This window comes from Rana temporaria, chromosome 11 (genome assembly GCF_905171775.1).
Source record: "Rana temporaria chromosome 11, aRanTem1.1, whole genome shotgun sequence".
Taxonomy (NCBI): Eukaryota; Metazoa; Chordata; class Amphibia; order Anura; family Ranidae; genus Rana; species Rana temporaria.
In genome coordinates this window covers 22,012,531-22,037,946 of record NC_053499.1, presented here as the reverse complement: position 1 = coordinate 22,037,946, position 25,416 = coordinate 22,012,531, and the positions used below count along the sequence as shown (strand labels likewise).

The window sequence follows — 25,416 nt, the reverse complement described above, 5'->3', positions numbered from 1 at the left end:
CCAAGGCAGTTTATAGAAGGTATTATTTTCCATTATCTGAGGGCTGACTCATTTCCAGCACGCGGTGAATATTCTGGGATTCCCCACATTTTCTGCATGCTGCTTCTATTATTATTAGTGTGCCTTAAAAGGAAACCACACAGGGACGCTATTAAAAAGGAACGAGCTGCAATTACCACCCTCAAGACACTTAACGGGCCGGATTCAGAAAAGAGATACGTCGGCGTATCTCCTGATACGCCGTCGTATCTCTGAGTTCCATCGGTCGTATCTATGCGCCTGATTCTGAGGCCCCATACACACGAGAGGATTTATCCGCGGATATGGTCCAGCGGACCGTATCCGCAGATAAATCCTCTTGAGGATTTGCCCGGATTTCCATGCGATGGAGTGTACTCATCATCGAATCAAAATCCGCGCCGAAATCCTCTGGCGATGACGTGTCGCGCCGTCCCCGCAAAAATGACGCGGCGACGTGCGCGACGCTGTCATATAAGGAATTCCACGCATGCGTCGAATCATTACGACGCATGCGGGGGATCCCTTCGGACGGATGGATCCGGTGAGTCTGTACAGACCAGCGGATCCATCCGTTGGGATGGATTCCAGCGGATAGATTTGATAGCATGTCATCAAATATTTATCCGCTGGAAATCCATCCCAGGGGATAAATATCCGCGGAAACAGATCCGCTGGAGTGTACACACCATAGTATCTATCCGCTGAAACCCATTCGCTGGGATTTTTCAGCGGATGGATTCTATCGTGTGTATGGGGCCCTAGAATCAGGTTACGCATAGATATCCCTAAGATCCGACAGGTGTAAGTGACTTACACCGTCGGATCTTAGGCTGCAATCTCACGCTGGCCGCTAGGTGGCGCTTCCGTTTGTATACGCGAGGAATATGCAAATGAGGAGTTACGCCCGATTCAGAAACGAACGACCGCCCGGCGCTTTTTTTTACGTCGTTTGCGTTCGGCTTTTTCCGGCGGATAGTTACCCCTGCTATATGAGGCGTAGCTGATGTTAAGTATGGCCGTCGTTCCCGCGCAGAGTTTTAACATTTTACGTCGTTTGCGTAAGTCGTTCGCGAATACGGATGGACGTAATTTACGTTCACGTCGAAACCGATGACGTCCTTGCGACGTCATTTAGAGCAATGCACTCTGGGATTTTTTTGGGACGGCGCATGCGCAGTTCGGTCGGCGCGGGGGCGCGCTTCATTTAAACGATACACGCCCCCTACCCGCCGAATTTGAATTCCGCCGGGGGATTTACGAGACGCCGCCGCAACTTTACAGGCAAGTGCTTTGTGAATAAAGCACTTGCCTGAAAAACTTGCGGCGGCGTAACGTAAATGAGATAGGTTACGCGGATCTAAAGGTCCGCTCACCTATCTGAATCTAGCCCAACATTTTTAATCAATACATGCAAATGTTTTAGGAGCTGCTCGGAACGGGAGATAAGTGAGCTGAATTTCTAGACCCGGGCGGAAAATATCTTCTTGCATACAAATTAATTCAAATTTTTACATTTTAACTAAATTCTGCTGAAAGGTGCTTTACAGTAAATGCTGTGCAGGCAGGGTCAGAGCAAGGAGTGGGCAGGAGGGACAGCTGCCCTGGGCACAGTGGTATCATGTGAGGTGGGGGGGGGCGCCACAAGGAGATTGGGGGAGGGGATTTATGTTGGGAGAGGGAATTTAGAGGGCAATAATTGTTCTAGGAGGGGAGATTAGGAGATGTGTGCTTGTAATGGTGATTTGGGGGGATTTTGTGCTAGGATAGGGGAGTGGAATTTGTCTTGGAATGGTGGCAATCTGGAGTTAGGGGGAGAGGATTTGTGCTCAAAAGGGAAACTTGAAGGGTAGAGGATTTGTGCTAGGAGGGGTGGAAATTTTTTGGGGTATTTGTGCTGGGGGCATACTGACAGAGGATGTGAGGGAGATGGGGAGGGCAAAGATTTGTGCTTTCAGCAGGAGGGCGGATTTGTACTAGTAGGAGGGGAAATTTCTGCTAAGAGGGTAAGCATGCAGACTGGTCCTCAATTGTTTTTGGGGGGGCGGATGGGTGGAGATCATTTGCTCATACATCTTATAGGGGGGGGGGGATTTGGCATGTTCGCCCTTGGCTTTATATGACCTTGTCCGGGTAGGATAAGGAGAATATGCATGAAGCTCATTGCACCAGGGCTATCTAGCTGCAGTGCATCACTTCCAGTGTTTTAGTGCCCCCGGGAGCGACAGGTGGAGCATCCAGCCCCACTGCCCCTGTGTCCACTTCAACTGCAAATATATATATATATATATATATATATATATATATAATATTTTTGCAAGAAAAAAGTGCATTTATTATTTTGCGTTGGAGCCTGCAAAGCATTGCAACAGTGTATTGCAGATTGTGGGTGCAATGTCGGGGTCCAGCAGACTCTTCCTCCAGCTTTCTGCCAGTGCTGAGGTACGGGCTTTCAGTAGGAGAGCTGAAAGAAGTATCAAGAACTACAAGTTTACTGATTACCACAACTTGTGATCCACTGAGAATGACAAGTCCATCAGATGTGGTGGCAGATGGGTCTTGTAGTTCATTTATTCACAAATATCTGTGAGAACTGCTGCAGGGGGGGAAGTGGGGAGGGTGGGGGGGGGGGGTGGAGTTGGGCATTCTGGAAGATGAGGAGGGTCCACTTGGCACCATGTTACACCCTACCTCTGATGTACAGTAAAGTTGGAGTTAACCTTTGAAATAGTAACAAAGTGTAAGGGCTAGATTCAGGTAGACGTACGACAGGCGTATCAGTAGATGGGGCCCAATCTTTAATGTGCTGCACACATGTACTGTCCCCATTAAAACTCTGCATGCAGTTAATCAATATTAGATGGATGAAGAAAAAAGTGTAATACTGCGCTAACAAAGAAATACCAAAATTAGAAATAAAGCATAAGCTGCAGCTTAAAACTTGGAAAAAACGTATAGGAGCATAAAAGGTGTAAAACAAGCTGCGCTAAAATACAATAACTAAAAGTGAAAAAAACAACAACAATGATAGTTAGCGTTTGAAATAAGCCAATCCTCGGGCAATCACTTATGTAAAAAATGAAATTAAGAAATTAGTGAAAAACCACATAGAAGAAAGTCTATGAACACAATCAACTGGTGTCTTAGAAGTGAGAAAAATCATGTGAAAAAAAGTCTATGAAGATAAAACCAATAAAGTCTTGAAAATGAAATTAAGTCCCAGACTTGAAGGTGTCATCAGAAATACTGAATATAATTTCACACCACAAAACACTTGTGATCCACCACCGTAAGAATGTTGTGCTTATGAGAACAAGCTGGTAAAACAGCCTGTATAATTGGACCTGCAGGTACCAGTCACACTCCTCCGATTCAGGCAAAGGCTGGATAATAGTTGAACTGCTAACACTCAGAGATCACTGCCATTCCACCAAAAAGATGTAAAAAGCTTCAAAAAGACAAAATGTGCACTTACAAAATGTTGTTTAAAAGAAGCGTATTGTTAAGAACGTTCGTATGAAAAGCCGGCCGGCATAGGATCACCCATATCTCTTGCGATGTCATCAGCACATCTATCCTCCTGACGTACGTTTCGTCTCAATTAGACATCGTCACTGGGGAACTCACCGGAAGAAAATTGCTCCTTTTTCCAGCTGTTAAAAGCCTATATCTGGGAGTTGTAGTCCATCACCCCATTTACTCTTATGAAAGATCTTCCTCCCAGACTATGTTTACCACAGTTCAGTGTGGCCTGCATTGACGTTTCCTAAGTCCTTCATGCTCACTGGCTCCCTCCGTTGGATGGATGCTGAACGACATTGAAAGCCAGCATAATGCCGCGTACACACCATCGTTTTCTGCGATGGAAAAAAACGTCATTTTCAAAAACGTCAATTTAATTGACCGTGTGTGGGCAAAAACGTCGTTTTATGTCTTCTAAAAAACGACAGAAAAAAAATTGAAGCATGCTTCAATTTTATGTGTCGTTTTTGGCCGACGTCGTTTTCTGTGTTCTAAACATTGACCGTGTGTACGTAAAAACGTCGATTTAAGCCCGCGCATGCTCAGAAGCAAGTTAGGAGACGGCAGCGCTCATTCATGTAAAACGACTGTTCAGAATGGAATCAGCACATTCGTTAAGGTGTTTTTCAGCTTATAGACAAGAAAACGAAATTTAAAGCACAGTCACTGAAAATCACGAATCGTATCTCACCAAACTTTTACTAACACGCAGCAACACGATATCAGCAAAAGAGGCCGTCTTCCGCATGGAAACGACCCTTTATAGTGACGTCGTGCGTGATTGACGGAACTGCGCTGTGCTAGAGCGTTGTGAAAAAGCGATGGTGTGTATGCTACGTCGTTGTTCAAATTGAAGTTTGAAAAATGACGTTTTTTTAAAGCACATAAAGCGTCGCATTTTTCCATCGCAGAAAACGATGGTGTGTACGCGGCATAATAGTCTTCTATATGCACACCAAGCAGCTGCAGCACAGTGTCTTTATAGTAGTTCTCTCTCTCTAGCTATGCACCTGGATACAAGTACATGCATATACTTCGTACATATCCACACATACATAAACATGCACATTAATCGTACATACATATATTACATACTTATCAAATGTAAGCAACAACACATGCAAATAATACAAATGTATTCAAAGTACATATGCAAACAGAGAAAAATACCGCGCTAAAGCCCTATACAAGCTGCAACTAAAAAAAGTGATATACACACCAAAGTACAAGAAGAAAAGATGTAGTTGCGCTATAAAAATTAAATAACATGTGAAAAAATGACAAAATCCAATGAAGTAAATCAAAAATGGAAGACAATAAAAATGTTCATTGATAAGGAAGTCCTATTAAGGGTGCAATGAATAATTCCAAAGTGAATCGTATGCTGATAAACCACCACCAATAAAGATCACCGTAAGGGATGCAAGCTTACCAGATGGCAAGCATAACCAGCTTGCGGCTGTAAACCCCAGCCCGGGCCTTGTGATGGAACTGCAACAAACACCGGTATGTGGGATCCTCCAGGTATGCGTGGGTAGCAGTATGAACCCAGAAAGAAATAATACTCACAATAGTGATGTACCGTAAAATAAACATAAAATTAATAGAAAAATTGCACTTACAACATGGTTTCTTCATAAAAGCATGGGATAAAAAGGTAAAGCCTGCCGGCTCTCACGAACGCCCGTCCATCAGACCGTTTTCATCAGACGAACCGATCGTGTGTACGCGGCATAACAGATGAGTAGCCAGTCCCTACACTATCAAATCAGAAAATGTGTACCAAGCCTTAGAGCACAGGTGTCAAACACAAGGCCCGTGGGCCGAATCCGGCCCTCCAGGTCATTTCATGTGGCCCTCGCACCTCTCCTGCAGCCCTCCTCTGGTCCTCCTCCAGACCCTTACTTTCTGCTTTCAATCAATGCATTCAGCTTCCTCCCAGCAGCAGCATAAGGTAAGGGGGTGCACTGTGATGTAAAGGAGAGTGGGGGACTCAACTTCTGATGGTGGGGTGGCTCTTGACATCTAATGTAAGGGGAGGCGATGCGCTGGACATCTAATCTTACAGACACAATGGGCCCTTTTGAGGGCAATCGTAATGCTGATGCGGCCCACGATGAAAATGAGTTTGACACTCTTGCCTTTGAACCAGGGTCCTGAATTGACTATGCTTGATGCAATATAACACTTTAATGACAAGGGAGGGTTAAAAATACTTGCAAGATGAATTTGAAGGGCAAGCATATCAAGGAGTCCATAGAGTCCAGTGGGATACCTCCTGGGAGAATAGACAGCTGCGGGTGGAAATTCCAGCCGACCAGCGGTGGGAAGCACTGTGTCTCTGATCCAGGAAGGAGAGCCGTGCTGTCAGGGCCAGTGTGGAACGCAGGGAACCAGAAGTGATGTCAGAATGGGCGGGACGTGTTTTGGAGCATCCCCAGTCGTTCCTTCTTCAAGGTTCTGGCACAGGGCTCCATTGCGAGACTCAGCTCAAAATCGTGGGATTTACTTGAAATCGCAGGATGTCAAATCTGGGTCGGTTGGGAGGTATGGGTATGCTGCTTATTGTACTTTTGACTATTCAGGTTTACAAACACTCCAACCACTCTAGTCAAATCCTGAAGCCTACCAGAGTTTTATGCACATGCGCATTCAAACAAGCTAGAGTAAATCTCTCTCCGCCAGTTCTCATTGAGCTATGTTTGTTTGGCCAGCCAAGGCCATGAGAAGGGTTAACTAATGCTGTAATGGTTCCTGCTTAATAACAATTAAATTGAAGGCCGTATATTTATTTTGTATCGCTCCCAGAATATGCACAGCACAGTAGCAGCAACATGATAAAAGCTATTCATTGTTGGCCGGGTGCGGCTCTTGGGTGTACGTAGGCAGCGAGACTTGGCTCTTCTCCTCGGCTCCACATGTGAAGGGGATTTCCGCCTTTCTTTCATCTTTCTCTCACAGTGAAAGCTATTCCTGTAGAATTCATACAACATACGTTTTTTTTTTTTTATGATGTGTTTGCTTTGCAAGCTCCATTTCAGGTCTTTTTGCACTAGTATGTTTGTTGAAAAGATTTGGCCTTTTTGTAAAAATGATCCACCACCTATTTGGTTACCAAAAATGAACATGGGCTAGGGAGTTGGAAATTAAAGCTACACTTTAACCAAAGTTAAAGGCCAACCCTACCTAAAACTTAAAGTATAATGCAGCGTACACACGACCGTTTTTCGGGTTCTAAAAAATTACGTTTTTAAGGGTCTTGAAAAAACGTTTTTTTCAACCTGATCATTAAAAGGGCCTTGCCTACACACGATCGTGAAAAAAAAGTGCTCTAGCAAATCGCGGTGACATACAACACGTTTGACGGCACTATAAAGGGAAAGTTCCATGCGGATGACGCCACCCTTGGGGCTGCTTTAGCTGATTCCGTGTTAGTAAAAGACGATTCGCACTTTTCTGTCTGTTACAGCGTGAGAAATGTGCTTACTCCATTATGAACGGTAGTTTTACCAGAACGAGCGCTCCCGTCTCATAACTTGCTTTTGAGCATGCAAGTTTTTTTCACGTCGTTAAAGCCCACACACGACCATTTTTTACAACCTTAAAAACGACAACGTTAAAAACTTCGTGAAAAAAGAGAGCATGTTCGGAAAAAAACTTGCCCATTTTTTAGATCGTGAAAAATGCTCTGGAGCCCACACACAATCGTTTTAAATGACATTTAAAAAAAAAAACTAAATTTTTTAGAACCCGAAAAACGGTCGTGTGTCCCCGGCATAACTAATGGTAAAACTTTTTTGTATTCGTTTTGGATAGAGTAGAGATGGATTAGAACACCTGTATGTTTTTATTGCTGTCTTGTGTCCCTGTTAGGGAGTATCACCCTCTCTATTTACCATTATCATTGAAAGTGAAAGTAAAAGAAAATCCCAAATTAGTCCTAATCAGCGCTCTGGGATTTGTTGGGGACACAAAAGAAATATATACAAATGATACGCCCAAGCTCATCTCTTTACCACAAACAGCCGCAAAGGCAAGAGAATTCTTGTTGGGCAGTGTATTAGTGCTCAGACGAACACACTTAGACCGAATCTTAATGGTTCAAAGAATGTCAGGCAAAATAGTCGGCCCTCACGCATGTTCACTTTATCAAATCTGGCCCTTTTTGAAAAAAGTTAGGACACCCCTGCACTAAACACTGCTTACTATATTTAATTTTAAAAATGAATAGGAGTCTCTATACAGACACCTATCTCATTCATCCACAGTGCAGCTTAGGCTGCAGATAAAGAGACTGTCTTCAGTCCCTTTCTCTTTCTCAAAAAGAGACATTAGAGGTCTGTTTAGACCTCTGATGTCTCTCCAATACCCCCCCAAAAAATGTAAAAAAAATATTAAATACATAATAAAAGTTAAAAAAAGTTAAATTTTACCAGTACAAAAATAAAATCAAAATAAAGTTGTAAAAAAATTAAAAAAAGACATAGTAAGAGCCCTTTCACATGGGCGGGCTCCGTAAAGCGTATCTCCCTGTCCACTATGCAGAGAGGACACAGACACAGCCCGCTCTCCTCTATAGGGCGGTTGGATGGAAAGGGACCGTCTGTCCCTTTCCATCGGACTACCATCCGATCTGATCCACCAGACAGATGGGGAATAGATCCCCCATCCGTCTGTTTTTGGCAGACAGGACCAGATCAGATGGCGGCGGGTGTCAATAGACAGGAAAGGGTGAGACAAATTTAGATAAGGGGGGGGCTGCGATTTTAAGTCTTGCCTAGGGCAACACGAAACCAAAATACACCACTGATCCTTTGGTGAGACATCGTGGTCAGCCTTAGATCTCTGCACCTAAGTTCCCAATCCCACCCATCCACCATAACATTTATGATGGGTTTTCACTCTCACTGATAGCTTCTCATTTTATTTGAATGTACTTTTTATTTTACATTTTGAAGACTGTATTTGACATATTTTGGTTGCCGGCCGGAAATGGAAATTTTTACCCCTAATGTAAAATACAAATGCAAAGGAACATATTTTTTAGATAACATTGAAATATAGAAAATTGTGCTGAGGAAAGTTTATTTTTTTTAATTCATATTTGCAGAGTAATAAGAAGACTTCCCAAACTTTCTCTCCTCGTATAAGAAGCATACTTTCTTTCTTTGCTTTAATTAAAGTTGCTGAAGCTTTGCCAGGTTTGTCTAAGTAAACTGCCTATAACCAGACCACATCTAAGTAAAGGAAGATTGGCCAGGAAGATGATGTTCCCCATAAAAGCGAAATATTCTTCTGTTCCTTTTAAATTGTTTATTCTGTCAATATTTTTTTTCTCTATAGATATACGTGTACATGAAACTCCATTGTGGGTTTTTAAAGTGAACTTAGATTTTAGGACTAGAATACATGGATATTTGCAATGTGTTTCTCATGAGTTTCCCATGCATTTACGTTGACTTGTATAGAGCCAATTCCAGCCTGTTCACTGCCTAGCAGACCTACAGTCAGGTCCATAAATATTGGGACAGCGACACAATTCTAATCTTTTTGGCTCTATACACCACCACATTGAAATGAAACAAACAAGATGTGCTTCAACTGCAGACTTTTAGCTTTAAATTGAGGATATTTACATCCAAATCAGGTGAACGGTGTAGGAATTACAACAGTTTGTATATGTGCCTCCCATTTTTTTAGGGACCAAAAGTAATTGGCTGCTTAGCTCCTCCATGGCCAGGTGTGTGTTATTCCCTCATTATCCCATTTACAAGAAGCAGATAAAAGGTCCAGAGTTCATTTCAAGTATGCTATTTGCATTTGGAATCTGTTGCTGTCAACTCTCAATATGAGATCCAGAGATCTTCACTATCAGTGAAGCAAGCCATCATTAGGCTGAAAAACAAAACAAACCCATCAGCGAGATAGCAAAAACATTAGGTGTGGCCAAATCAACAGTTTGGAACATCCTTAAAAAGAAAGAACGCACCGGTGAGCTCAGCAACACCAAAAGTTCACGGAAAACAACTGTGGTGGATGACCGAAGAATTCTTTCCCTGGTGAAGAAAACACCCTTCACAACAGTTAGCCAGATTAAGAACATTCTCCAGGAGGTAGGTGTATGTGTGTCAAAGCCTTCACAGTTCTGGAACAACATCCTATGGACAGATGACATCAAGATCAACTTGTACCAGAGTGATGGGAAGAGAAGAGTATGTAGAAGAAAAGAAACTGCTCATGATCCAAAGAATACCACCCCATCAGTGAAGCATGGTGGTGGAAGTGTCATGGCATGGACATGTATGGCTGCCAATGGAACTGGTTCTCTTGTATTTATTGATGATGTGACTGCTGACAAAAGCAGCAGGATGAATTCTGAAGTGTTTCGGGCAATATTATTATCGGCTCATATTCAGCCAAATGCTTCAGAACTCATTGGACGGCGCTTCACAGTGCAGATGGACAATGACCCGAAGCATACTGCAAAAGCAACCAAAGAGTTATTTATGGGAAAGAAGTGGAATGTTATGCAATGGCCAAGTCAATCACCTGACCTAAATCCGATTGAGCTTGCATTTCACTTGCTGAAGACAAAACTGAAGGGAAAATGCCCCAAGAACAAGTAGGAACTGAAGACATCTTGTTCGTTTAATTTCAAATCCATTGTGGTGGTGTATAGAGCCAAAAAGATTAGAATTGTGTCGATGTCCCAATATTTATGGACCTGACTGTATTTTATCACTCTCATTAACAACTTATCATCCCATCACTGTCAACTCTTCTCTAACTTTAACTCTCTACTTTGTCCTCCACCTACTTAATGCCCAGGAGATCGCCAATCACTTCAAACAGAAGATACAATTTGCGAGGAGATCTCTACTGTTCAGATACCTTCCACGCTTTACACCTCATGCCCACACATACAATCATTACTTCCCTCTTTCAGCCCCACCACTATAGACGAGATTGCAAAACTACTTGCTAACGTCCATCTTACCACCTGCCCTCTGGATCCTGTTCCCTCGTAAATGCTAAAAAAGTATTGCTACATATCTGGAAATACCACGTGAGAGAGTTGGTTCCATTACCCACAACGACTTGGAAATGAGAAAGCTTGCAGCAAAGTCCATCTCAAAACTTTTGCAGGCACAGAAGCAGGCCTTCCACTGGGTTTCTCACTTTCAACGCCAACATGGCCAGTTTTAAAACAACCCAACGTTTAACTGTTGCATATGAAGGGCCACTATCACCCAAAGTTTGTGACGATTCATCATGGATCTGCTTCGCACCTTTCCCTTTCGCATATGGTCCTATGCTGTTCCACATTGAGTTTTTCTGGAGGTGCTGCCATGTTCATTTTGGACCTGAAAAAGAAAGATAAGTGAAAATCATAGGTAGTTGTTTTTTGCACCATTGAATATAGACAAATTGGACAGTACATCCTGCAATTTACAGCTTCCTAGATTTCCATTTTTTTCTGGGTAAGGCTCAATATTTATCAGCACCCCCTCGTAATAATAAGTTGACATGCAATAAGCCAGGATTTCCCTTTAATCTTGTGAAATCACACCAGCAATAAATATGTCCAATGATGATAGCATTGACTTTTACAATTAGATTTTGTACATCAAAATCGGAAATACAGGTGCTGGCTGACATCACATTAGCCGCAGGGATATGGTCACATCACCGCTCGGTCGGTTCTCCATGCATTAACTATAATGGCCTATAATTGCTGTAAATCATAAGTTATGAAATAAAATAGCAGCGCTGACAGTCCTCCTACATGACCAGGCTATTGCTCCGATGTGACTTCATCAGCAGACAACCTGCAAGCTTAGCAAAGCCAATAAAGGAGCTGATAAGAAGCCATGACTCACAATTACCCTCCGGAAGCAGCAACAGACTATCCCCGGCAGGTGCATTCAGCAATCGGCAATCACGGCAGCTGGGCAAACAGTATTCTAGGTTATAATGGTGCTTTCCTGCTTTTTAGGGAGTCCATATGGTAATCAGATTGTACAGAAATGTAGATCCTATGTAAATAACGTCACATTCTTTTATAAAGTAATAAAGTAATTCCAGATCTATAACTGGCCGGGCAGGGTAACGTGGTCGGTGATAATGGGTGCAGGTGGAATTTAGTGACTTATTGCTACCATCACATTTCATGATAGCAAAAAAAAAAAAAGGTTTATGGAAAACATTAAAGCTGAACTCCGGACACAAAAACTTCCTCAGTAGCCACAAAGAATATAAACTTTGTTTGCACCTAAATATATATACAGTATATACTCGAGTATAAGCCAAGTTTCTCAGCACATTTTTTTGTCCTGAAAATGCCCCCCTCGGCTTATACTCGAGTCACCTTTTTGCACCTGATCTCCCATATTTTGGGGACCCCAAACTTAAAAAAACATATAGCCACACTCTTCCTCTACAAGTGTGCAAAGTTTGTTGTCAGGGGGACCTACGGCCGGGGAGCACCGATTTTTCAAAGTCGGGCACCCCTTCCATAGACTCCCATGTTAAACGGTAATTTCTCCGGTAACTTTGTGGACCCGGTACTTGGCACACATGCAGCCCCAGTTCTCCTCTACAAGTGTGCAAAGTTTGCTGTTTGGGGGACCTATGGCCGAGGAGCACCGGTTTTTCAAATCTGGGCACCCCTTCTATATACTCCCATGTTAAACGTAAGTCTAGTCATGGGCACAGTGAGGCATGCACATGGACACAGTAAGGCAAAGTGAGGAACAGTGAGACATGTAGATGGACACTCTAGGCTTATACTTGAGTCAATACGTTTTCCCATTTTTTTGTGGTAAAATGAGGTGCCTCGGCTTATATTCGGTTCGGCTTATACTCGAGTATATACAGTAATTTGGGTGTTTTAAGAAATCTTTAGTCCTAAAAGGATTTTTAACCACTTGCCGACCAGTGACATACCGGTACGTCTCTGGATCGGACGGGCGATATCTCGGTCATTGCTGCAGCTGCATTTTTTTTTCAGCTGGCGATAAAAGTTATCCGAGAAGCTAAAGAGCCGCTGGATCGCTTTTACAGTTGGCGGAAGGGGATCCCCTCCTCCCACTGCCGCCTTTACCAGGCTCTCCCAAGAAATCTGGGAGCCCAGTAAGGATGGGACCAGAGGCATGCAGTTCCTGAGACACAGTGAGAGGAACGGATGTCATTCCTCTCACTGTGTGATATCAGAAACCAGGATTTAGTAGTTTCCGGTTTTGGTAAAAAAGCCATTCCCGGCTTGTACAAGCATCAGATCAAACTGATCTTGATTCAATGTCATGCTTTGGAGGGCAGAGGAGAGATGATAACAATAAAAGTAATCAAAAAAGCTTCCCCCCCCCCCCCCAAGGCTCCTGACAAGATGGTGGACGTCAAGCAGAAGTAGAAGAGGACCTTCAGGAAATTCACATACAGAGGAGTGGATTTGGACCAGCTGCTTGATATGTCCTATGAGCAAATCATGTAGCTGTCTTGTGCTCGTCTAAGCAGAGGCTTGTGCCGCAAACAGAACTCCCTTCTGAAACGTCTGGGCAAGGCCGAGAAGGAAGCACCTTCCATGGAGAAGCCAGAGGTTATTAAGACCCATCTGAGAGACATGATCATCTTGCCAGAAATGGTTGGTAGCACGTTGGGAGTATACAATTGGGAAATCCTTCAGCCAGGTTGAAATTAAGCCTGAGATGATTGGCCATTACTTGGATGAATTCTTCATCACATACAAGTCTGTGAAGCATGGCAGACCTAATTTTGATGCCACCCAATCCTCTCGTTTCATTCCTCTGAAGTATCATTCAAAATATGTAAAAAAATAAAAACGAAAGTGCCCCCATCCCCCTATGCTTGCACCAAGTGCGTAAATGGCAATCGCACCACACATGTGAGGTATCGCCGTGAAGTTCAGAGCGAGAGCAATAATTCTAGCTCCAGACCTCCTGTGCAACTTTAAACTGGTAACCTGTAATGGCTTTTAAAGAAATACCTAGGGTACGTTTTAGGTATCATAGTTTGGTGCCGTTCCACTGGTGTACGCAGTTTTAATGCGTGACTTGTTTGGTATCTATTTATTCACCATCAAACCATCTTTTATCTTTTACCAAAATGTGTTTATTGTATAGTGTTTGTGTGCACTAAAATTAATTAAAGTGTGTTTTTTTTTCCAAAAGATTTGTGTTGAAAAAACTGCTGTGTATAGAGGAAATATCTGCGCTACCCCTAAAGAACAATATGACACACTGGTGCTGCAACTTAAAGCGGAGGTCCACCCTAAAAAAAAAAAAAAAATCACATAAACGGGCTTCTTAAAATACATAAAAAAACAATTGAAAAAATGTTTACTTACCAGAAATGCCTGTTGCTAGGCAGATCGTCCTAATCTGTCAGTTCCTATACCGTGGCGATCTTCCTTCTTGTCCTCCTCCCGTTGTCTTCTGGGGAGTGGGATACGCTGTCTTCTGGGACCTGTGTGTGTCCCAGTAGACACCCGGCCATTCACAGAGCGCCGGAAGGCTCCACTGCCTGTTTCCCTTTGTTCGAATGGCGGCGCCGGGACCCGATGCGATGGATCGGCCTTGGGCATGCTCGCCGTTTCTAAAGTGCGCCTGCGCCGATGCATCGGTGCCTCCCTCATTTGTAAATATCTCCTAAACCGTGGAGGTTTGGGAGATATTTTGAGCACCTACATGTAAGCCTTAATCTAGGCCAGGGGTCTCTGAACTTTTCTGGTACAATATTTTTATTAAAATATATTAAACAAATCGACAAATTCCCACGCAGGGGATACGGACATAAAGCAAAAGTATACATAAAGCACATAGTAGGAAACATACTATTAAAGGAACTAATTACAAATTACCACAGTCACCCCAGCCGGGGCCGGGGGGCAGTGCGATATGCCTGAGCCAAAAGGCTCAGGGGCCAAGGCAGGTAAAAGGGGGAGGGGGCGGGGTTATCCGCAAAACGGGGGAGAAAAAAAAATAAAAAATAAAAAACACGACAAAAAAATAAAAAATAAAAACCTGCACAACAAAGGAATAAGGAAAGGAAGAAAAAAGCAGAACAGCGAGCAAAAGCTCAGAAACACAGAGAGAAAGAAAGAAAGAAGCCTCAGGCTGAAAATAAGAACAAATTAAATTTAGAGCCCCAGACTAGACGGGTGCAAACTAGGGAGTGTATAGGACCACCACGGGGCCCATACCTTAAGAAATTTAGCATGAGAGTCATGGAGGACGCTAGACATCTTGGGGTCTCTGAACTTTTCAAACAAAGGGCCAGTTTATTGTCCTTCAGACTTTAGGAGGGCCGGATTGTGGCCAGCGGGGGTAAAAAATGTCCCAGGCCCAGCACCAGTGAGAGTAAATATGGCCTCAGAGTTTGCAGTCAGTAGGATAAGGAGCAGTGCCCCTATTAGTAGGAGTAGTTGTATCCTATCATTGGTATCAGTGAAAGAAATTGTGCCCCCTTGTTGGCGTCAGTGGGAAGAATAGTGCCTCATATCAGTGGGAGGAATAAAGCCCCAAGGGCCGGATAAATGCTAGCAAAGGGCCACATCTGGCCCTCGGGCTGCAGTTTGGAGACCCCTGATCTAGGCTGACCTGTAGGTAAAAGTGCTTATACCGGGTTTACAACTACTTTAAATGAGCTAGAGAATCCTATTTTGACTTTTACTGATGACCGATGATCAGATTTCTCTGCAGATGATGAGCACGTTATCACTGACACCCTGTACAGGATAGGCCGTGGATGTCACCGGTGCTCTCCATTGCTCATACATTGGCTTTGAACTTCTGCAGAAGCGGATTCCTCTTTGTTCCTGCGACGCTTTTGTTTTCAGAAGTTACTGTCATAATACCCTCATTGTGTTTGCGCCGGTTTATTCTGTACGTAAACAAATCTCTAGGAGCATTTGTTCTTTCTCCCAACAGTATCTTTCCTTGCATCTCACTGAACTCGGGAACAATGCGAAACATTGTTTTTACTGTACAGGAGATTGTCTAATAGGTCATCGGCACAATATTCTGTAAAGGGCAAACTTATTTGATTCTCTCCTCACTTCCTTTTCGCTGGAGTATTTACAGAACGATATCACCGCAACAGATGAGGGTGTATAATATTCTAACATTGTTTTCAATCAACGGACAGGACGTGTGGGCGCTCAGACCATCATCCAGAACGAAACGACTTACTATAATTAGAAGAGATTGCATTCTGCAGAGGAACTTCTGTCCGATATTGAATATGATGGAGGCTGTGACACCGGCACGCTCCCAGCCATTATACATGTACTGTTATGTATTACAAGATGCCAGATCCAAAGGAAGCAATGGCTTGATTTAAAAGTGGACTGGCTGACATGAAAGGGGCCCACGGCTCTGACAAAAGCCACATTGAGGAAAGGCAATTTGAGTCTGGACGAGTTTTGTAAGCACATGATACTTTAAAGGAAGAATCTAATCTCAAATATGTTCTCCATTGTGTCTTCTCTACAGATGAATTCATATGCTTGATATTAGCAGTTAAAGGGGAGTTCCACCCACAATTTCACTTTTTAAATATAAATACCCCTGTAATACACAAGCTTAATGTATTCTAGTAAAGTTAGTCTGTAAACTAAGGTCCGTTCTTTTTTTTTTTTTTTTTTCCACCTCAGACATAACCATTTACGGAGGAAGGTCGCGAGATTAACCCGCCTTTCATTTGCCCGCCATATCTCCTTCCTGGTTTCGCATCATATGTGGAATTTTATTTTTGAAGTTTTTTTTTTTTTTAACATCTATCGTGTGTATTTTATCATAATTTTAAACATTTTGCCTTTAATTCTTATCACTCTTATCCCTCCATTTTCCACCTCCCCCCCCCCCCATCCCCTGGGACTCCAGTTGCCATTCTGACTTTTTTTTTTTTTTTATATATATTCCAAAGAAATTTTATCGGATATTATGCCCTATGCACCCATAAGCTCCGCGAATGTCATGGAATTTTTGAACTCCATCCACTTAGACCATATCTTTTCAAATTCCTCTAAACTATCTGAATCACTTAGCCTTAGAAATTCTAAGTTTTGGATATAATTCATTTTATTGCACCATTCTTTAATGGGAGGACTTTCCCTTTCTTGCCAATGACTGGCTATCATACTTTTAGCTGCCGTTAACATATGGGGTAAGAGACTTTTCTGGTATTGTTTCGTGGGTAAACTTATCCTCTGATGCAGACATCCCCAGGGGTCATCTGGGATCTCTATATTCGTAATTTCCGTAATTAATTGTCTAATTCTTCTCCAATAGACTTTGATCTTTGGACACTGCCACCATATATGGGCCATATTTCCAATCTGCCCACATCCGCGCCAGCACATCTCTGAGGCTTCTTTCTTATATTTGTGGGCCTTATCTGGTGTAATATACCATCGGTTTAGGCATTTATAGTTTAACTCAATTGTTTTACTATTTACTGATGTAGTGTGCACTCTTCTCCAAATTTGTTTTAATTCTTGACTATTTAACGGATATCCCAATTCCTCCTCCCACTTTTTAATACATGGTGGCGTGTCCAAACAATCAATTTCTATGAAATTCTTATAAATCTTGGAAATAACTCCTTTCCCTGTTTGTCCTTGGCTAATTCTCTCTAGTGGGCGTAGGTTTTCTGCTGATCTATGCGGCTGTGGGAGAGCCTCAAAAAAATGTTTTAACTGGGCATACCGCCATTCGTTTATTTCTATTATCTCTCCTTTTTCCTTCAGTTCTTCATAGGTATTTAATTTATCTCTCGTCATGACATCTTTCAGCTGGGCATTCTTTTTTTTTATCCATTTACCAGATATCTTTTCTAACCCCGGTGTAAAATAGTGTGAATCTATTAATGGCATTAGTGGTGAATTAAAATCCCATTTTTCCCTCTTATGAACTTTATCCCATATTTTTATAGCATGACGAGTGATGCTATGTGATTGTCTACCTAACTCCCTATATTTATCTGGGGTCCAGATGATGCTCCCTAAAAGGGCATTGCTCATCTGAGATTCCATGCTTACCCACCTTTTTTGCTTAGTGTCCCTAATCCAATCTATCACTCTTGTGAGAATTACTGCTTCCTAGTAACCTCTTATATCTGGTGCTCCCCATCCCCCTTGTGTCTTATTTTTTTTCAGCGTTGCCCAACTAATACGAGCTTTTTTACCCTGCCAAACAAAATTTAATATGATCGTTTGTAAAGTCTTAAAGTACTTCTGGGGTAGAGCTATCGGTAGCATCTGTATCTTATACATGATTTTGGGCAGGATCACCATCTTAAATATATTCATTCTCCCACCCCAGGATATCTGTCCTGTAGTGAGTCTGCTAAGTTCTGTTTTGATATCTTCCAACATAGAAACAAAATTTACTTTATATATCCTCTCTTTAGAGATTGCTATTTTTACCCCTAAATATTTTATTTCTTTTTTCCCCCACACAAAAGGGAACTCTTTTTGATAAGTTATTTGGTCTTTCTTAACTATGTTAATACATAAGGTTTCGGACTTGGATGGGTTCATTTTGTAGTTGGAGAGCTCTCCATATTGTTTCAATAATTTTATTAAGTTTGGTAGCGTTGTTCTCGGGGATGTTAAGTAGAACAAGATGTCATCCGCATATGCCGCAAGTTTATGTTCCTCTCGTCCGCATTCTATGCCCTTAATATCAGGATTCTTCCTTATTTTCCTTAACAATGGTTCTAGTGCTAGGATAAATAGTAATGGGGAAAGGGGGCAACCCTGTCTTGTACCATTGTGTAGTTCAAAGTCCCCTGAAAGGGTCCCATTAATTTTTACTCTTGCCCTGGGTTTATTATATAATACCTTAATCCAGGTCATCATCTTTTGGCCTAATCCAATTCTTTCTAAAGTCTTATATATGAAGCTCCAGTCTACTCGGTCAAACGCTTTTTCAGCATCTACTGATAAGAGTAGACCTGGAGCTCCACTATCACTGATTTTCTGGATGGCTAGCAGTGTTCTGATCCCATTATCTCTCCCCTCCCGTCCTGGTACAAAACCAACCTGGTCGGGGTGGATCAGGTCCTTCATTATTCCCTTCATCCGCTCTGCTATTATTTTAGAAAAAATCTTGGTATCGCAGTTCAAAAGAGAGATCGGTCTATAATTCGAGCAAAGTGTACTATCCTTCCCCTCTTTCAAAATTAAAGTAATGGTAGCCTCAGTGGCTTCTTTACCCATGTTCCACTTCTCGCCTAAGCCATTCATATACGAACACATTTTAGGGGCCAGAATATCTATAAACTTTTTATAATAAAGAGCAGTTAGGCCGTCCGGTCCTGGACTTTTACCATTTGGGGCATTTTTGATTATTTCTCTGATTTCATTTTCTGAGATCGGGGCTTCGAGCTTATTAAAATTCTCCTCGGATATTACCTCCCATTCTATTTCATTTAAAAATGTGTTTATGTTTTTTTCCCTTAATCCTAGTTCTTCCATTGTCTCCTGATTCTTGATTGAATATAATTTTTCATAATATTCTTTAAAACTCTCTAGTATTTCACTAGTTTTATGAACTACTTCCCCTCGACTTGTTTGTATTTTCTCAATATAATTTACGCTTTTTTTTTTTTTTAATAAATTTGCTAAGTGTTTCCCTGGTTTGTTGTCCCAGAGATACCTCTCTTTCTTCACTTGATTAAACGTACTTCTTGTTTCTTGTTCTATTTGCTCTCTTAACTCCTCTCTTTTGATATTTAAATTTAATAAAATTTCTTTAGTTCTGTCATGTTTATGTTGTTGTTCTAGCTTATGAATTTCTTTTATGAGTGTTGTTCTGATATTCTTATCCTTCCTTTTTTTTCCCCCCCCCATCTTGATTAAGACTCCGCGCATAAACGCCTTGTGGGTCTCCCATACTATGGCTTCCGAAACATCTCCTGTTGAGTTTATTTCGAAAAACTCCTCCATTTCCGTTTTTAATCTAATTTCTATTTCTTTATCAAGCAGGAGTTCTTCATTGAGCCTCCACTTCCTATTATTTTCCTGTCTCTCCCCTATTTTTAGTTGCAGTGAGACTGGCGCGTGGTCAGAGAAGGTTACTATTCCTATACTAGAGTTATTTATTTTTTCTAGATACCTATGCTCCACCAAAAAAAAATCGATCCTTGAGTAGGTCTCGTGTACAGGGGAGCGGAATGTGTAATCCCGCTGTTTGTTATGTTGTATCCTCCATACATCTACTAATTGAGACTGATGGAGTTTTTTTTTCAATTTGTTTCTCCAGGCCATTCCCGTCCCCTGTGCACGAGACGTACTATCCGTATCTGGATCCATATGGAAATTAAAGTCCCCTCCTATTATAGCTATTCCCCGTTTAAACTCCATAAAATCTGTTATCATTTTTATTACATAGCGGATGGGATTCTTATTTGGGCAGTATATATTTGCAAATGAGATTTCCGTTCCGTTCAATTTTCCTCTAAGGAACAAATATCTTCCCTCTGGATCTACCTTTTTATCCTCTACTATGAACTTGATCTCTTTGGCAAAGCCTATCGCGACCCCTTTCGCTCGACTTATTGGCGAGTCCCCAAAAAACCATAACGGGTGAAATTGCGTCATATTTTTGCGGTTTGTCTCTACAGTTAGATGAGTCTCCTGTAGCATCATCACATCACTCTTTAATAAACTAAGCTCCTTCATTACATTTGCGCGTTTTATGGGTGCATTTAGGCCCCTAACATTATAAGATATTATGTTTATCATAGGTATTTATATTTTTTTTTTGCGTATCCTTCTAAATATATTAGCGGCCTTCTGGAGTCCCCCCTTCCTTTCTACTATTCCCTCCCCCTCCCTATCTTCTCTACCCCCCTCTATCTCCTTCCCACCCCCCCTACCCCCCCTCCCTTCCCTCTCCCCTATCCCTTGGAGGAAATACTGGCCTCGCTGAGGCCCTTGGCTGTGGCCCTCCTTTCCTTTTCCCGGCCCCCAGCTCATCCTCCTAGAGGTTGAGCTCTGATAGGATACAGAGATCGAGTGATCTGTCCACCCGAATTCACCCCATCCAGCTCTATCCCCCCCCGAATCTCCCCTCATGTCCGTCCCCCTACATTTCTAATCCCTAACCGGGTGCATTATGCTTTCATCCCTTCTTTTTTTTTTTTTCCTTCTATAATTTCTTTGTCCCTTTCCTCCCTCTAGTTCATTTCCCTCTTTTACCAAACTCCCACTTCTCTTCTATACCTCCCCCTCTTTCGATCTCTCTCTACTATTTCTTTCTTCCCGGTGGTCTTTTCCAAACCGGTTGCCAAGCCTGAGCTTCTTCTGGACTATCTATTTGCTCTGATCTCTCCCACCATCCTGGGATCTCGATTAGGTCTATGTCCAATCTTCTACAGAAATTTGGGGTCTCCTCTGGAAATCTTAGTGTTGCTGCACGGCCATCTTTACGGCCTGTCAAACAAGCCGGGAAGCCCCATGTGTACTGGATATTTTGTGATTTAAGTACATCCAGTAGTGGTTTTAAAGTTCTTCTCCGAGCTAACGTTTCCCCTGATAGATCTGGAAAGACCTGTAAACTAGTCTCTCTATATTTGGTCGGTTGGTTGGCTTTCATATATCTATTTATTAATTCCTTGTCTTGATAGTTATGAAATCTAGCTATAACGTCTCTTGGAACCTCTGCCCCTACTTCTGGTGGTTTTCTGATCCGGTGTATCCTTTCAAACTTGATTTTGTTTGTGACATCTTTTGTACCCAACATATGACCGAAAATCTCGTCCATTTGTTCTTGTAGGTTGTCTTCCCCTGATTGTTCCGGTAGGCCTCTAATCCTTATGTTCTTTCTTCTATTCCTATTCTCCTGGTCCTCCATTTTGTACCTCATGTATCTCTGTTCTCTAGATATTTCTTCCACTTGTTTCTTTAAGCCTTTTAATTCTAAACTATGACAATCCATTCTTTCTTCTACTTCCTCCACTCTTTGCAGCATGTGTTTCATGTCTTCCCTCAGGATATTTATTTCTCCTTTTATAGAGGACTCTAGTCTTAGTTCCATGCTTGCTAGCATCTCTGCTAAGTCCCCTTTCGTCAGTTGTTGCTTTTTTTGTCTAGTTTCCATTTCTCCTTCTTCCTCTAGTTCTTCTCTCAGCAGGCTGGTAGAGTCAGAGTTTGTTTTAGTACTCGCTTTATTAATAGGGCTGGCTTTTCCTCCTTCCTGTATTATATATTTTCTTATGGATCCGGGACTTACGCTTGTTCTAGGAATGTTTGCGATCGCTCCTCTCCCTGATCTGCCCTTCATCTTTGAGTTCATGGAGAGCAGTTCCCTATATGTACTCCTTCCTGGGGGACCCCAAGTACAGCCTAGGGTATGCTTACTTAGCGGGTAATATTAATATTGAGCTAAATCACTCCTGGATACGTTCTGTATACTCTACTTTCAGCTCAGGAACTGTCATGGACGTTTAGAATCACCTATATGGAACCATATCTTAAATTTCCTGCACTCCTCCAGGGGCCGGGTGGTGTATTACAGTATAGTCAAGACTGTGGAAAATACCACTGATATTATCCGTGGCAGCTTCTCCGCACTGTCGCAGGTAAATACTTTCATGAGCGCAAGATGGGTACTAGACATTCAACCCAGCAATTTTATTCCCTCCACCACTCACTGTTAATTAGAGCTGGAATCCGCCAAACCCTCTTTATCTGTATAGCTGTTGTATCAATTAACCACCCGGTATCCACCTAAATCTACCACCTGTCCGCTGCACTGGTCTATATCAGTGTATGCTAATTTAGAGCAAGCCATAACGCTTAAACTGACATTTTTTTTTTTTTTTTTTTTTTATTAAGCGGGGTCCGTGTGGCCGAGAAGGTTAGTGGTTGATGGTTGTTAGTCAAATTGTTAGTAACATTGTTCGTAATATCCTCAAACAATAGTATAACAGGTTTTAATTATCTCCCCTCACCCAAAAAAAAGCAGAAGCAGAAGCAAAAGGAAGTCATAAACAGTACCAACAGCCTGCAATTAAAGTATTCTTATAATGTTTTCCATCTAGAAAAGATCTTCCTGAATAAGCAGGGTAAAGCCGAGTAGAGCTACAGCTGTCCCAGTGTAGCAGCGAACATGTTATAGAAATATAGTAGATAAGGGGAGAGAGATATAAAAATCGCCAGGTATGCTGAATAAACCGCAGGTATTCCAGGGTCCCCCATAGGGGGGGGGGGAAATCCGTGTACCTAATCCCTGCTATCCCCAACCCGGCCCAATCAATCCACTCTTTGCTGCGTTTTTTTTTTTTTTTTGGGGTCTTAGGTAGGAGGTAGACAGGGTGAACCCCTATGTATTCGCTCTGATCAAATAGTGATCAAATAATGTGGGGGGCGGGTTGAAACCGCATCTACCTGCATGTAAGCTGTCTTCAGGCTGCTCTATAGTATGCTCTATGGCGGACCTAGAGCTGCCTAAGGCTGGCTATAAGATCTGTCAGTCAGTCCCTCCTCTCAGGTGACTGGTCTCAGACGAGCTCAGCCTTAGTCAGTCTGCATTAGAGTTCTAGTATCAATTTCAATATCAAAATATTAGAGTAGCAGTATTGGAGCAGTATTAAAGCAGTACCAAAGTAGCAGAGTGTGGCAGCATGACAGCGCAGCAAAACAGTGACAAAAAACAATGTCAGCGCTCAGCATTCCAGCAACCTAATACACAGAATGGAGATACAGAGTACCTGAGTCCTGCTTCAGACCAGCTTCCTAAGACAGTGTGCAGCACGCTGGGATCTTGCAAGCGGGCGGACGAGCTGTAAGACGGGCGGTATGACGGGCGGTGTGAAGGACGGTGGAGGACGGTGTGACGGCGGTATCAGCTGGGACGGATTAGTCTCCTCCCTCGCATCGCATGTCTCATGTCTCCCCCGTGGTGAACGCGGCCGCTGCGGGACATCTCGGGGGGTTCGGGGAGCGGACGAGATCTGGACAGGCTGGCGGCACTAGATCTTCATACCGCTGGGTGGTCAGAGCGGTTAGGACGCGCTCAGCATGAGCAGCTGCCGCGCGTCTTCACACATCTCGATCCCGACTCTCCCATCACGCTCCTCCCTCCCTCCCCTTGGTCCGTTCTGTTAGGTTGTTACAGCATTTAGAATCTAGAAATAGACAGTGCCCATCTCAAGTGTGGGCATCATGAAGCCAGACTGTATGACTTCCTGGATTTCAGCTTTGCATATCTCGCACATGCTCAGTGCTGCACAAGCAATGTAATAGGTTTCAGTCAAGTTTGCAAGGACTACTGGGAAACATGATGCCTATCCCAGAAACCCTTGCAAATAGCCTTGTGACTTAATAGCCTAGGCTAATAAGGAGGAGGAAGTAATGAAGGATTACAAAATAAAGGTATTTACAAGCAACAAATTAAATAAAAATTGTCCATTCTGAACACTATGAGATTAGGGCATGCAGCACAGACAAACATAAAAAAATGGGTGGAACTCCACTTTAAAAAAGTTGCATTTGTATTTTTGAATTTTACATCAATGCCATTACCCAGTACCTCTGTTCTATATGCTGTCTATAAATAAATATAATGTGGAAACTTTTTGAAGACCTGTTGTATAAATACATACTGTAAATACAGTGGCCCGGATTCACATACATTGGCGCATATTTATGCCTGCGTAGCGTATCCAATATGAATGAATGAATGAAAACTTATATAGCTAAGCACATGCAAACTTAATTGCCTCTGGGCGCTTGTTGTTCCTGTCTCCTGCGCTCCGACGTAGCGCAGAGAGGCAAGCACCGAATTCACAAAGCACTTGCCTCCCAAACTGCGCTGGGTTCCCTCGACGTAAGCCGGCGTAGGTGGAAGTGGGCGTGAGCCATGCTAATGAGGCGTGACCCCATGCAAATGATGGCCCGAGTGCCATACAAGTACTTAAAACGAACGGCGCATGCGCCATCACGTGGACGTATCCCAGCGTGCATGCTTAGAATCACGTCGGAACTACTCCCTAAGATACGACGGATCACTGCCTACGACGTGAACGTAACCTACGCCCAGCCCTATTCACGTACTACTACGTAAACTACGACGGCTGTGTTCCCTGGTCCATAACCTTAGCATGAGTTGCGCCTCATATATGGGGAATAACTTTACGCCGGACGTACGACTTACGCAAACCGCGTATATTATGCGCCGGGCGCAAGTACGTTCGCGAATCGACGTATCTCCCTCATTTCCATATTTGAATAGGAAATCAATGGGAGCGCCACTTGCGGCCAGCGTAACTATGCGCCCACGATACGCCGGCGTAGGAAAGTTACGTCGGTCGGATGAAGCCTATTTTCAGGCGTATCTAGTTACGACGGCGCATATTTGCACTTACGCGGCGTATCTCGAGATACGTTGGCGTAAGTGCTTTGTGAATCCGGGCCAGTGTGTGTGTGTGTATATATATATATATTTTAAAACATTTTTTTTTACAGTATACCACTAAAGTGGTTGCAAACCCGCATAAAAAAAAAAAAAAAAAACCTGAAAGACAAAGGCATAATAAGCTAGTATGCATAGCATACTAGCTCGTTATGAAATACTCACCTGAGATCGAAGCCCCCGCAGCGGTCCCAGAACACTGCTCCGGCCAGCGACATCGCTCCCGGATTTACTTCCGGGTATTGCGGGCTCCGGTGCTGTGATTAGCCAGAGCCGCGATCGACGTCACTCCGCTGGTAACTGCACACCAACTGAAGCAACGGCACGAACATGCCATTGCTTCAGTGTGCATGTGCGGATGACGTCGGCACATGCTGATACAGGGGATATCTCCCAAACCGTGCAGGTTTAGGAGATATCTGGGGTACCTATAGGAAAG

The 25,416-nt window shown here is 42.8% G+C and overlaps 1 pseudogene; it reads left to right on the top strand.

Annotated features, from left to right (window-relative positions):
• Nucleotides 1–12,919: 12,919 nt before the first annotated feature.
• On the top strand, nt 12,920–13,376 carry LOC120917439 (annotated as a pseudogene).
• The last annotated feature ends 12,040 nt before the right edge of the window (nt 13,377–25,416 follow it).